At 44.8% G+C, this 12,968-nt stretch overlaps 1 protein-coding gene across 1 annotated transcript in view; it reads right to left on the reverse strand.

Moving 5' to 3' along the window:
- The window catches only part of LOC133359236 (elastase-1-like), a 63,619-nt gene that overhangs the window by 41,669 nt on the left and 8,982 nt on the right, over positions 1 to 12,968 (reverse strand). The gene's annotated exons all lie outside the window — the stretch shown is intronic.

The raw sequence follows: 12,968 nt of genomic DNA on the forward strand, positions 1-12,968 counted from the left end.
ATCGTAAATTGGATGTAATGTAAATGTAATGTAAATTAAAAACAATTTTTATTTTACTAGGTAAGGCCCACTAATATGATGGTGCTTATGGGTATGAGTGAGTACTCTTGCAGCTGCGTATTGAATGTACTACACGCGTTGAATGAGAGATGAACAAACATCAAATACAGATGATTTCAATAATCCAGCCTGGAAGTTACAAATGTATTAATTATTGTTTCTGTAGCTGTATCAGAGAATTAATTGCAGATACGAGAAATCTGAAGATGAAAGTAAGTGGTCTTGCACATATAGGAAATGTGAGAAGAAAAGGAGAGGTTAGAGTCAATAATTAAACCCAGATTTTTTGCCTGTTAACTAACATGAAGATCCGATTCAAGCAGATGGACAGTAGATTTGCTGATGTTGTGAGGTAATTGATTTTTTCCCCCAAGATAACTTCAATTTTAGAGTTATTTAGTTGAATAACATTTGCTGTGAGAAAGTTAGACACTGCAGCAAGAAAGGAATAAAGGGTGGAAAGGGAATTTGAATCAAGTTGATTTAAACGAATATAAATCTGTGTATCATCCGCGTAGAAATGGTGTTTTATACCAAAGCTTGAAATGAGTTTGCCAAGGCGGAAGAATATATATGGTGAATTGAAGAGGACCCAGAATAGACCCTTGGGGAACACAATAAAGCAGAAGCTTGTGAGAGGATGTGACACCTCTCACAAGCTGATGAAGATGGCGGCGCACACAGTTGCAGCAGCTCAGTGTCTACCCGGTCGGTGCCTTGTATGGTTGTTTATGTTCGCGTTATGTCTTGTTTTGTGTTCATTTTGTCGGGCGAGTAACACCTTTAGCCGGCACGATCTCCTTAAGATCGGACTATGTTACGATCGGAGTGTTACAAGCGAGTTTCTCCGTCTTCACAAGATTCCAGTGGAGTTAGCGAGGAGGCCCGGCTCTCCGTGGATTATCATCCCGGCGGGGAGGAGGCGAAGGCGGCGTAGAGAGAGAAGACGGAGGCGAGGCTGCAGGGCCGGTGCGCTAGCCAGGCTACGGAGGCAGCCACTCAAACCACCGCTACCCAGCCTATTTCTCACGAACGCCAGATCCATCACGAACAAAATGGATGAATTGAGGCTACAGACTACAGCGAGCAACGTAGTGAAGGACAGCTGCATTCTGCTTTTCACAGAAACCTGGCTTCATTCATCCATCCCGGACTCTGCTATTGAGCTTGCAGGCTACACAGCACAGCGCCAGGACAGAACAGTAGACTCCGGTAAGAGCAGAGGAGGGGGGCTCTGTGTGTACGTGAATAAGAGCTGGTGTACTAACACTGTGACTGTAGACAGCCACTGCTCCCCAGATCTGGAGTATGTGACTGTTAAATGCAGGCCGATTTACCTCCCAAGAGAGTTTACTGTGGTCATGATAACTGCTGTTTACATCCCACCGGATGCTAATGCTAACTCAGCTATTGGACTTTTACATGGCAGCATTAGCATTCAGCAGAGCAAGTATCCTGACGCTGTGCTGATTATAGCAGGGGATTTCAACCATGCAGACTTAAAAGCAGCACTCCCTAAATTCCACCAGCATGTTAAGTGTGCTACTAGGGGAACTAAGATTCTGGACAAGGTCTACACCAACATCAAACTAGGCTACAGGGCTAGACCACTACCACACCTGGGCCAGTCTGACCATGTGTCCCTGCTTTTGATCCCTGCATACGCCCCCATCAAGAAAACGGCTCCTACCATCACAAAAACTGTCGCCATCTGGCCTGAGGGTGCCACCCAGCAGCTGCAGGACTGCTTTGATAGGACCGACTGGGGGTCTTCGAACATCAGGACCTGGAGGTGTTCACATATAGTGTATTGTGCTACATTAAAAACTGCATAGACACTGTCACTGTGGACAAACGCATTCGGGTTTACCCCAACCAGAAGCCCTGGATGACCCGGGAGGTCCAGCAACTGCTGAAGGAGAGGAATATCGCCTTCAACTCCGGAGACAAAGCTTTCTACAGTACAGCCCGAGCTAACCTGAAGAGAGGCATCCGCAAGACCAAAGCAGACTACAGGAGGAGGATTGAGGAACGCCTGGACAGTCACGACAGCAGGCAGGTGTGGCAGGGAGTCCAGCACCTCACCAACTACAGGGCCAACCGCGGAGCTGCTGATGGTGACAACGCTCTGGCAGAGGAGTTGAACCTCTTCTTTGCCCGCTTTGAGGTGACACCACAAGGGACAGCATCACCAAACCTCACGGTCCACAGCAGCTTAAACCTCACAGTAGAGGAGCATGAGGTGAGGCGCACGCTGCGGGCCGTCAACCCGAGGAAGGCTGCGGGACCTGATGGCGTCCCGGGACGTGTGCTGAGGGACTGTGCTGACGAGCTGGCTGGAGTCTTCACAGGGATTTTCAACCTGTCTCTGGAACAGTCCACTGTACCAACCTGCCTAAAGTCCTCCACCATAGTCCCGCTGCCCAAAAAAACCCACATTTCCAGCTACAACGACTACCGGCCAGTAGCACTCACGCCAGTGGTGATGAAGTGCTTTGAAAAACTGGTCCGGAGTCACATCATAGGAAGCTTGCCCCGAAACCTTGACTCCCACCAGCTTGCCTACAGAGCGAACCGATCCACGGAGGACGCCGTGGCCACAGCACTACATGCTGCACTGTCACACCTGGAGCAGCAGGGGAGCTATGTGCGGATGCTCTTCGTGGATTACAGTTCCGCGTTCAACACCATCCTCCCACACAAACTGGTGGAAAAACTGGGCGACCTGGGGATTCCACATTCCACCTGCATGTGGATATATAGTTTCCTCTCGGGCCGCAGACAGAGGGTCAGAGTGGGCCGTCATACATCCACAGCCCTGAGCCTCAGTACCGGCTCCCCCCAGGGCTGTGTACTGAGCCCCCTGCTCTACTCCCTCTACACACATGACTGTGCCGCCGTCCACCATAGCAACACCATTGTGAAGTTTGCTGATGACACCACAGTGGTGGGGCTCATCTCTGGGGGGGATGAGTCTGCCTACAGGGACGAGGTGGAACGGCTGACAGCATACTGCAGGGGCAACAACCTGCTCCTTAACACCGCAAAGACCAAGGAGCTCATAATAGACTACAGGAGAAAGAAAACGGACACTCCACCACTAATCATCAGCGGGGACTGTGTGGAGAGGGTGGCAGACTTCTGCTTCCTGGGAGTCCACATTGGGGAGGGCCTGACCTGGAGCGCTAACAGCACTGAGCTTCTGAAAAAGGCCCAGCAGAGACTTTACTTCCTGAGAATTTTCAGGAATAATAACATCACACAGAAACTGCTGGTGTCCTTCTACCGAGCCTCCATCGAGAGCATTCTTACATACTGCATCTGTGTATGGTACACCAGCTGCACAGTGGCTCAGAGGAAAGCGCTCCAGAGGGTCATCAACACAGCCCAAAAGATCGCCGGCTGCCATCTCCCCACACTGGAAGAACTACACAGTTCACGTTGCATCAAAAAAGCACAGAACATTATAAAGGACTCTTCTCACCCTGGACACTCACTGTTTGAGCTGTTGCCATCAGGCAGACGATTCAGATCAGTCAAAACAAGGACAAACAGATTCAAACATAGCTTTTATCCTACAGCGATCACCACACTCAATAATGCTAATTAATTATTAAGTAATAGTGTTTACAATTGACTGTGAAATAGAGATGTGTAATGACAAAATGTAACCTTATGTGGGTATGTGGGTATACTTGGGCTGTTTTTATATATAGTATAAATTGATTATCTTTCATTTAATTTTATTTTTATTTTCTTGTTTTATTTAATTTAAATTTATGAATGATGCCCTGACTGGTGAGTATTTTAAATTTCGTTGTACTGGTGACAATGACAATAAACGATCTATCTAATTTCTAGAAACGTAATACAGACGATGAGAGTGCCTTAACATTCATGTCGGCTGGTTCGATGCCTTTCTAACCAGCCGACATGAATGTGAAGGCACTCGAAGAAAATAGAATGATCAATGGTCTTAAATGCAGATATGCAGAGGATAAATACATGAGAACCAAGGAAGAAAGAGATCCAGAGTCAGGAGAAAAAAAGGTCATTTGAGACAAGAATTAAAGCAGATTGGTTAAGTGATTAAAAAACAGATTTAACTTGGTCAAAGAGGTTAATGTTAAAGAAAACGGTTAATTAGATGATCGTATATGGCACGTTTGATGACATTCGGTAAGAATGGAAGATTTGAAATAGCGTGGTAGTTTGCAGGCATATCAGGATTAAGTGATGGATATTGAAGAACTGGGGTGACCTTAAGTTGCAGATGGAAATACGAGGGGGCATAGATATTCTTTCATAACTAGCCTTTTGCTCGTCCAAGGACGGGTGTATTGCAGTAAATCTGAAACTTGCAAGTGAAAAGCAGACTGCGACGTGATATTGCATTAATGCGTGTGCAATTTTTTAGGGCGCGTTGACACAAACCTATTTCATTTTAAAGTTAGAATCCCTTATTCTTTGTGTCTTTCGGTAAAGTCACGTAGAACAATTTTTTTTTAAACGACATTTCGATCGCAACACAAGTTATCGTCATCAGGAGAAAAAAAGAGGGGGAAAGCTGCTGAGGCAAGCTGTTTTAGAGGTTTGAAATGGGTGTAGCCCTAGGGTCATAAACGAAGTGGGCGGGGCTAGTGATGTTAAAGTGAGACATTTGCATGTAAATGTAAGATCGGAGAGCTACCTCCACGACAAGAGCGCGGAGGTTGCCATTGTATTGTGAGAGATTAGCATGTCAATTTCAATGTAAAATCGAACCAACCAAGCGGTTTTCCTTAACACCCTCTGTTGCTAGACCACCCAGATTGTAGGGCTTACCAAAATTCCATAACGAAGGTACACCACTTCGTCCTATCGTCTCCACCATTGACTCACCCACCTACAAACTGGCCCGATGTCTGTCTGAGACCATAAAACCATTCACTGGTAAGACCACCTCAGCTGTACTTAACTCAGCTCACTTGGTATCATTAAATAAGGGCATCTCACTATCTCCAGGTGATTTTCTCGTTAGTATCGATGTAGTCTCTTTGGTTACCAAAGTTCCTGTGCCTGACACCATTGCAATCATTGAAGATTTGGTCCAACAAGGACTGAATGCTGATGTACCGGCCCTGGTTAGACACTGCCTCACCAACATTTACTACACCAGAATGGAACATTCTACAAACAAGTTGAAGGTACCCCAATGGGTTCTCCCTTATCTCCAGTTGTAGCCAATGTTTCATGGAACATTTTGAGACTGATGCCATCCAGGCATCCACTCTATATCCATCCTTGTGGAAGAGGTACATAGATGACACGTTCGTCATCTGGCCACATGGCCTAACGGCTCTGAACCAATTTCTTTAACCACATCAATTACATACACCCAGCCATCAAATTGACCATGGAGGTGCAAAAGGAGGTCAAGTTACCATTCTTTGATGTTTTAATCGAAAAGAGACCAGATGGATCAATGGGAAACTCTGTCTACAACAAAGTGACCCATATGGATGCCTAAAACCTGACTCCCACCACCATCCATCCCAGAATAACTCCCTCATCAAAACTCTACACTATAGAGCTCGATGTATGTCCGACCATCACCACCTAGCCAGTGAACTGGAACACGTACACCAAGCTCTCAAGATGAATGGATATTCAGACTACACAATCCGTAAAGCTATCACCCCAACCGTTGGAAAAGAACCATCTGAGGACCCAATAAAAACCATCACCTTGTCATACATAGCAGGGGTCACCAAAATATTTCCAAAATCATGAGCAAACACAAGATCCAGGTTCTATTCAACACAGCACATAAAATTCGTGATCTGATCCCTTCTTTGAAGGATGTGATGCCTGACATGTCTCGTGGGTTAAATGACTAGAGGAGAGTCTCTCTGAGCCAACATGTATTTATTTAACAATACTTACTTAACACAAAGGGGTAATGGCCCCTTACACCCGATACACTAAGGAGTTAGCCCCTCCGGGCTAGTACGCATCTCACTTAGCTAATCTACACGCTTCTTGAGTGAAGCTGGTCTTCACTGGTGTAAGCTTGAGCTGACCCTTGCGAGGGGTACGGCTCTGCCCATTGGGCTCTTCTCTTCCAGGAGGCTCTTCGGTCTTCGGGCCATGGCTCGCTCTGCCCCGGCCACGCCTTCCTTCCTGAACCTTCCTGCAGGACCTGGGGGTGATGTCATCCCCCAGCCCCCTCCTAGGATCTGAGGTCTGCATCTTGGTTACCGTTGGCCATAGTCCCTTACCACTGGGGCTCAGCCCCTCTTCCGCCCCTATAGATATTTTCCGGCTAACAGCGTGGGGAATGCACAATAATACCTCTACACATGCAATACTCCGGCGTCTACAAACTAAGCTGTGTCTGCGGCAGTAGTTACATTGAGGAAACTAAGTGACATGTCTCGGACCGTGTTCATGAACAAAAGGCAGATCTGAAACACGGTAGGACCAATACCTCGGCAGTGGCTGATCATTGTTTTAATGCTGTGGGCTCACACGAAATTGATTTCTCCAAGACAAAGGTACTCTGCAAACCCACTGGCTATCAACAAAGATTCGTTCATGAAACCATCCAGATATATAGACACAATTTCAACCGAGAATATGGGTACAAACTGAGCAATCATTGGAAGGATGTTATTAACCAGTTTAAGTCATAACTGGCTGTGATGTTTCCATCCTACCTTCCGATGTAAGTAGTTATTTGTCCTCGATGTGGCGGCGGTTCTGCGATCTTACATTGACATGCTAATCTCTCACAATACAATGGCCACCTCCGCACCCTCGTTGTGGAGGTAGCTATCCAATTATATATGCAAATTTCTCACTTTAAGATCACTAGCCTTGCCCACTTCGTTTATGACCCTTGGGTTACACCAATTTCAAACCTCTAATACAGCCTGCCTCAGCAACTGTTCTGCCTCACGGCAGGTGTGGGGGTGTACATACACAGGAATTTCCTGTATTGATGTTGAGTTTGGTCACGTAACCAGGAAGTTACGATTTGACATTCTCTAAGCCATGCGGCAGGGTGTCAGCCATTACAGAGAGTACAAAATGGAGGCACAAATAGCGTCTCAGTGAAGACAGGTGCATATGTTCATTGTAGGACTTTAAGAAGCATTGTCTGTAAGTTTGTTTATGTTCTTATAATACTGGGAATGCTCTTATAATGTGTGGATGGCCGTTATAATGCTGTAAATGCCTTTATAATGCTGTTAAATTGTTATTATAAATATGAGGCCTAGTTAACAACGAAGCCTGCCACTTGCATTATTGTGAATGTTACTTTTAATTGAAAAAGTCGAGTCAGACTTGTACTCATGTAACCTTATTGCGATCTTGAGAGCAAGGATGACAAAATATCTCATCCACAGTTCAGTGTTATGTGCAGTGCTGTACATTTAGGCTACAGAATGGTGATTACACGATCTGCCCTTATTTAAGACAGTAGATTATTCTCTTGTATAGCTATTCAGTACTAATGTAGGTGCCTGGTCCATCCAGGATCTATTGTTGAGTTTCATGTTATCTAAGACAATGTTATGATGCTGTAGTTTTCATTAATTGTATTGATATTTCCAAATATTAACAGATCCTGTATTTTGTGCTGTGTTTTCCCATCAGTTTTAACTCATTCAATTCATTAAATATGTTTGGAGTCGGATGTTCACCCTGGCTCCGAAGGTTTATTGAATACGAGGTTACGTGACTTTACCGAAAGAACCAAGAAGATTAATCCCTGCAGTCACGAAAGCTTTAAATCGAAATTGAATACGAGGTTATCTATTCAGATAGTGGTGCAACGCAGCGCAAAGCAAGGCCGAGACATCAACTTTCCCCCTCTTTTTTCTTCCTGATGACACTTCTTACATTTACATGCAAATTTCTCACTTTAACATCACTAGCACTGCCCACTTCGTTTATGACCCTTGGACTACACCCATTTAAAACATTTAAAACATACTGCCTCAGCAGCTTTCACCCTCTTTTTTTCCTCCTGCTGCTTACATTTACATGAAAATTTCTCACTTTAACATCACTAGCCCCGCCCACTTCGTTTATGACCCTTGGACTACACCCATTTAAAACCTTTAAAACATCCTGCCTCAGCAGCTTTCCCCCTATTTTCTTCTCCTGATGACGATTGATTGTGTTGCAATCGAAACATTGCAGTTTTTTGTAATTTCTTTGTTCTACGTGACTTTACCGAAAGACCCAAAGAATATGAATTCCTGCAGTCAAGAAAGCTTTAAGTCAAGATTTATAAACCCTTATTCATCATGACGTCCTTTTTACTTTGATGTCTCAATAACGTTACGGAGATCGCGTGACATGAGTGTACTGCCTTGGTAGTGAGGGTTGTAAGTTGACGCCGAGGAGGGGGGAGGAGGCGCCTCGGCCCCCCACGTGGAGTGACGTCAGCCGCTAATTATTCTGAATTGGGGGGGTGTCCATTTGGAGGACGTCACCTGCTCATAATTATGATTGAGGGGGGCTATTCGATGTGGAGTGACGTCACTTGCTCATGATTATTAGTGAGGGGGGGGGCAGTACTCCATATTGAGTGATGTCACCTGCTCATGAATATTAATGAGGGGGGCTGGTCGATGTGTAGTGACGTCACGAGCGTTAAGGAGAGACATTCCTGGGTGATTATAGTAGGAATGATTAAGAGTCCCATTAGGAGAGAATGTTAACGTAGTTGAGGACTTTGTGTCCTTGGGCAGTGACGTTCAAAATGCAGGGGTCTATGAGAAGCAGTTAAAGAAGGGTATTGCTAGAGCAGGGCAGGGTTGTGATGGGCTACATAAACGACTTTGGAAGTGAAGAGAGATAGGGCTGAGTGTAAAGAACATGGTATTTGAGGCAGGAGTGCTCCATGTGTTATTGTATGGCTTAGAGATCTGAACTCTAATTAAGCAGCTTGAAAATGAATTGTTGTTGAGCCCAGCTGTGTGAGGCTGGGAATTGCATGGCAGAATGGGATCAGCAATGCAGAAGAAATTAACATTGTAGACAAGTGTTTTGGTGTTGGGTGGGACGTGTGCAGGGCGGAGGAGGGCCAATTACTGCGACAGGCATTGGAGTGGTCTCCACGAGTCCGACGACCAAGGGGAAGACCTAAGAGCGGACGGTGGGAGATCCTGAGGGTGGATAGTGGAAGTCACGTATCTACTGTGCAGCAGCTGTATATTCTGGCAGAGGGTAGAAGGTGTTGGCGAGGTGTGGTGGCGTTAATGGCTTTGGCCAAGATGACATCCCGATCTCGAGTTCACACTTGAAAGGAGGCCTGTGCGAATGCAAGTTGAGGATAAACTCCACCAATACATCGTCTCTCCAGGATCGCTTATAATGAGTAGAGCCTCAAACTTTGGGGCAAGTCAAAAATGGGGTCAAGCGAGACTGGATCACGTCCAAAAAATTTGGAATTTCCACAAACGGCTCAGGACCACCAACAAAGATGAGCATTTTGACTGTCATCATATTATATGATGAGCATTAAAACATGAAAGCGATGCCTATAACTTCTGATTATCATGTGTAAAATCGCAAAAAATAGGCAACTTCATTTGATCTCACTCTTTTCTGCCTCTGTGCAGATATTGAAACTTGAGAGACTGGAGTGTGTGGAGTCACACAAACAGGTTATTGCTTTGAGACTTTGAACCTACAGTAGTTAAGTGTAGCAATGTAACGCTAACACCACAGTTAGTGGTTTTCCAAATAAAAGTAGTAGAAATCACTGACCTTAGTGGTTAGTGAACTCTGCTATGAATCCGCCCAGTGGGGCTTGATTCCCCGCCATGGTTAACAACAGCAGCAGGTGATGTGTGAAACGAACCTGGGCACTTACATTTATCAGATCACACCGTGCAGCGTGGTGAAGTATTGTCAAACAACCCCAATGACCAACGGTTACGACCTTCCGTTTCACCTCTCCTATCAGATTGTTACCTCTCCATTCTGCCTTCGTTTCCTACCTTTCTGCCCTCCCACCTCTCATCTTATCATAATGTATATAGCGTCTTAAGTAAGGCGCTTTACAAAAAATTAAGAACGGTACTAATGCATGTCATGGTGGCGATGAGGTGAATAAAATACATGGGAGAAAGCAACGGGCAAATCTGTGAAAGCGAAATTGATAACAGTAAATGATGACGGATTGAATGAATGGGGAATGAGTGATAGCAATATCATAATAATTAAAATGCTATTCATTACGCACGTAAATTTGTGGACGTAACGGGAATATGAAGAGCGAACAGTAACGATGGTGGTTACAAGGGAGAGATTAAAGGGTCGTGGGGTGAGCTCTGGAAAATAAGTGAGTTGTGCTTTGAATCCTATACACATTTTTTATATATATGTACACGTGCCTATCACAATTGGAAATGGGCAAGCTATTTTTCCCCATAGGCCATTAACAGCACAAAGCGAAGGTCGTGAAGGAATTCACAACTGGCCATGATTTCAGGTTTGAGGCGTGGAGGTGAGATTCCGTTTCAAAAATAAAATGGATATCGAACTTCAAACCAACTTTACCACGGTGCTAATGCACGAGTAGACATATATACACTCTATTCCTACTCATCTTCACGCTCGCCATCTGTGTCCTGACCTCTCCCACTATACAGGCCACATAGCCTCTTGTCTCTGGTCTCGTACCTCTTGGGCGCCTGCACATGTACACGGCACCAGCATAGTCTGGCTGGGGGACCAATTTGTAGGCCATCAAAATGTTATACGCCAGTAGCAACATTCATGATACATTTCAGGGTGTCCCTAAATAACCTCAACCTGCATAAGACAACCTTTAGTTTGAAAATCTGTTGAGGTATAGAAAAACTATGTTTACCTGGTAAGGCCTACTGAGCTATACAGATATTTTTCAGAAGCGACCGAGCCACAACTGATATCTCAATAATGTGGAACTTTAAAACAGCCAAATACTCATAATCAACGTTTTTGGGTTTAGATCGCGTTATTTATAAATGTGTCGTAACCCTCCACCACTCGACACGGCCAATCAGTAAAAAAGTGTCACGTTGACAAAAGACAAATAGTTCACTGCTTTAGCCCACCGGTGTGTTGAAGCGTGAAACCACAACATTTACAATTTGAGTACGACGTTTCGCTGGTAATTGCATCCAGAATAATCGGGCAATTCGCCAGAATGGTGAGGCTCTGCTGTGTCTCCCGTTCTTAAATACTCTTAAACGCATGTTTCTAAATGTGGAGGCAAAACCCGAAAGACCCAGAGAAAAATCCAAGCGACCATGGGGAGAACATGCAAACTCCAAAGGTCCATGCGTCAGGGTCGGAATCGATCCCACGACCTCCGAGGTAGTTCACATCTCGCCACTGTGGAACCCTAACTCCAAGCCTAACCCGGGGGTAATAAATATCACACGGCAAATGGTGACTGGGGGCAGCGTACATTCTGGGGAGTGCGAATTACATGCGGCACGGCACATTACTATCACAGTAGAGCGGGACAGCCAGGGCTAGATTAACCCATATCCGACCCTGTGGCTGAGCAGCAGAACCAGCGGCTCGCAACCGAAAGGTTCAAATTCTGGTTGCAGGGACTGACAAGCCCATCATCCCTCTGGATTCGATACAATTACTAACAGTGGTCTCAGAAGTCAACAGTGATTTTCCTATGGATAAACACGTCTCCCCACCAGAGGAAATGTTGAATATCCACCAAAGGCTCACAGGGTTGTAAAACAGGAGATAAGTGCCAGCTCAATACTCATTTGAGTAGAACATCACTTTGAACTTGTGATTAAATTACTGGTTGGCGTTGGTTTAAAATGCTTTACTGATTCGTGAGTATTCTTAATGAGAACAGCACTTACCCATTGCCCCAAGAGCCACATAGATCAGAAGATGATGGAGCATGACAGGTTCTTGCTGCGAGTCTCCTGAACTCTGTGCAGTAATCCTCTGTCTGTTACAAGGCTCCCTTAGAGACTGGCACGATTTGTTTTTTCAATGTTTAACGTTGGGTTGTGAACCCCTATTGCACAGCTTGTAAACACACCTAACACGTAAAACATTACAACACCCATTTATTTGCATATGCTGTGTAAATAATACAATGCAAAGGTGGTGCTGAATGTGTATGACGACACGTATTATCTTTTGGTCTATATCCAGTGGTATGTTTGCTTAGAGCAGGGGTGGGGAACGTCAGGCCCGCGGGCCGTATAAGGCCTGCGAAATCATTTCGTCTGGCCCTGCCAAGGCAACCGCAGGCGGAACTCGAAATTCAATTAATCTAGGAGCTTTTTTCATAGCAACATAAATTTATATTAAGTGAATCCTAATAATAACGTAAATTTTGATGGACAACCAAGGAATGTCCATTATGGGATAGACAGGACACATACGTCTTCTTGTTTCTTTCGGTAAAGTCACGTAGAAGGGAAGTAATAAAATAATAAAAATAAAACATAATAAAACAATTCTCACGACGTTTCGGCTACAACGCAAGCAGCCGTCTTCAGGTGAAGAATGAGACACTACCAAACTAGGAGCTTATATATAAGCTGCATTGGGGGTTGAAGAGCGCCTTAACAAAAAGAATGTGCATGTGAAGAGGGATTTAGCATATTCATGGAAAATGCGTAGGCGTTGGGCGGGGGGGGTGTCAAAGTCATATTATGCCCATGCATTATGCAGGATCAGCAGCAACCAAGGGGGTGCAGGGATTAGCAGTAACAAAGGAAAGGAATGTTAATGATATGTAGCTGCAGTTACTCAACAACCACGTAGAAAACTAAAGTATAAACTACATAAAAAACTAAAGTATAAACTGCATCGCACCATCAGTATACTTACTATACTCTATAATAAGCTGAGTTACTAACAGCAAGTAATACATT

The sequence above is a fragment of the Lethenteron reissneri genome, chromosome 64 (assembly GCF_015708825.2).
Source record: "Lethenteron reissneri isolate LAM-NWPU_2019-01 chromosome 64, ASM1570882v1, whole genome shotgun sequence".
Classification (NCBI taxonomy): domain Eukaryota; kingdom Metazoa; phylum Chordata; class Hyperoartia; order Petromyzontiformes; family Petromyzontidae; genus Lethenteron; species Lethenteron reissneri.